The following is a 2500-nucleotide window of genomic DNA, read 5'->3' on the forward strand; positions in this document are numbered from 1 at the left end:
CCATTACTCCGACGTTTTCATTAAAAACACTTGCTTTTTCCACTAAAACCTGCCCGTGCCTGTTTTCAGCTTGCCAAAAGCCTCCGCAGTCGAAATTCATGTCAATCAATTCATGCACAAAGCTAGTTCCCATTTGTCAGCATAATGGACGGCGTCATTCGACTTGTATGTGGACATTCAGTCATTCATATTGCTTATAAAAAGGTCTGCTATCTGCTTTTACATTTTGAAAGTCATTTTAAAATATCCCTGTGTACATTTGACATCGCCTTTCGTTATACTCAATTCGGCATACCGGGTTTATATTTTTACCAGAATTGCGCACGATAATGGCAGCGCAACAAATTCAGTTCGGGCCGTGCTGGTTTGATCGTTGACCCAAGTCAGTTCGCATGCAGTGTTACTGTTTGTCAGTCGGGGATAGAAATGTTGGCTGTCATCGCGCTGTTCTGTTTCGGTTTTCACACGTGGATCACTTACATATTCAGTCGTCGGGTTTAGGTGAGCCAAAGCTTCAATACTTCGCCTGTTGTAGACGTTAAGCAATAAAGCTTGGAAGTTGTATGTCGGCACTGAGAGTCGGTCGCGGTACATCGCTTTCTACTTTGTCCCGGTCTTGAGTTTGAACACCTAAGGTTGGATACATCTAACACCTCACATCCTCTTCTCTTCCCCATATATCTTAACTGTATCTCCAACTTCTTTTCGTCTTCTTCTTTGCATTTTGGTGCCACTCCCTCATTTGTCGCTGAACCCCGCAGTTGACTCGACTCGGATTCACACAAGCCCGTCTAGCAGACGACAGTTCGAACAGTCTTGAACAGCACGGTTGCAAGCAGAGTCGACTTTTCTTTTCCTTTGTATTATATTGACATACATGTACATTTCAATGTTCTATCATGCATTATGTATTCGGATAAGTAATGTTGTAATTAGTAATACTGTATGATTGCGATTGACAATTGTCCTTTTATTGTCTTTATTTTTATGTCTTAGTTTAGCAGGGACAGATTGTAAGACTAGGCGTGAGCCTAAAATCTCCATCCTTGAGTAATAAAGTTCGTTCGTTCGTTCGTTTGTTCTCTCTCTCTCTCTTCTCTCTCTCTCTCTCTCTCTCTCTCTCTCTCTCTCTCTCTCTCTCTCTCTCTCTCTCTCTCTCTCTCTCTCTCCCTCTCTCTCTCACGGTTCTGTGTAGATGGCTGTCTGTGTAAAAATTAGGGAGTATCGTCCCTTGATCCCACTCGCGATACTCGTTGAACATGCCTTTGACCATGCAGTCGCTTCAGCCAGCGAAATATCTCGACTCCGCTCTTTAAATCCATGCAGAATGTGCGTATCGTATGAAGTATTCTTTATTTTCTCAATATTGACACATGTAGGCCTGTACCTATACGTGATATTGGCTTTGACACCACAAAATATTTCAGTCGTATGTTGAAAAAAGTAGTCCATCGGTTAACTCTGAATATGCAGATGACCTCTATAAATCATTCAATTGTACTCTGAAATCAAAGACAATGACCAATGACAGTTGAGATCGAAACTCGGTTGTGATGGGATATCCATATGGTTGTGATGGAATATTCAGAATAATCACCTCTTCAGCTAACAGAGACAAAGAGGCAGGTCATGGGATAATCTCGTTTATCCTTCAACATCATTCAAACCGGATATATTCGATGCCAAATATGCCACACCCCAACATTTGCAAATGTGTTGTCTGATTTTGTCCGTTCAGTCATACTCTTTATTCAGTGAAAAACAAAGCACTCCCTGCAGCAATTCGCTACAATCAGTCTCCTTGTCGTCTCGAGGATTACTCCCCTTGTGAAAATGGTTAGGGTTCAGGTTTTCCTTATGAGGGTGGGGGTCACGGACTCAATACTGTGAGTTTAGTTTTCATATTTCCATGCAACATTTTTTGGTTTTACTTTTTCCATGCACGATTTTCTCCAAACATCGATATATGTAAGGGGTTTTAACGTCATAACTGTTCTATTTTTCAAGCTATGGTGATACATTTGGCAAGAACAATAAATGAAAGTAGTGCTATGAAGCAAAAAATCTTCAGTCTAACAGTGGTAAACAAAACATGTTTTTTTAAGTAGGGATTTTTTATTCTTTTTTTATGAATTAAATGTGGTGGCACGGTGATCATGAACTGCTGCATCAATCCCTTTAAGACATCAGATAAGACATGAGATAAGACATACGATCATTCATTGTCCATACAATTAATTACAATAGATAGAACATTGTGGTTCATCTGCTCTTAAAACAACCAAAACAACATATGACAACAACCTTAAAAAAAAAAAGAGAAGAAGAACAATAAAACATACGAAGTAAGAACAGCCAAAGTACTCCAGACAGGCACGTCCGCCACATCCATACTACACACACACACACACACACACACACACACACACACACACACACACACACACACACACACACACACACACACACACACACACACACACACACACACACACTCGCA

This window comes from Littorina saxatilis, linkage group LG11 (genome assembly GCF_037325665.1).
Source record: "Littorina saxatilis isolate snail1 linkage group LG11, US_GU_Lsax_2.0, whole genome shotgun sequence".
NCBI lineage: Eukaryota > Metazoa > Mollusca > Gastropoda > Littorinimorpha > Littorinidae > Littorina > Littorina saxatilis.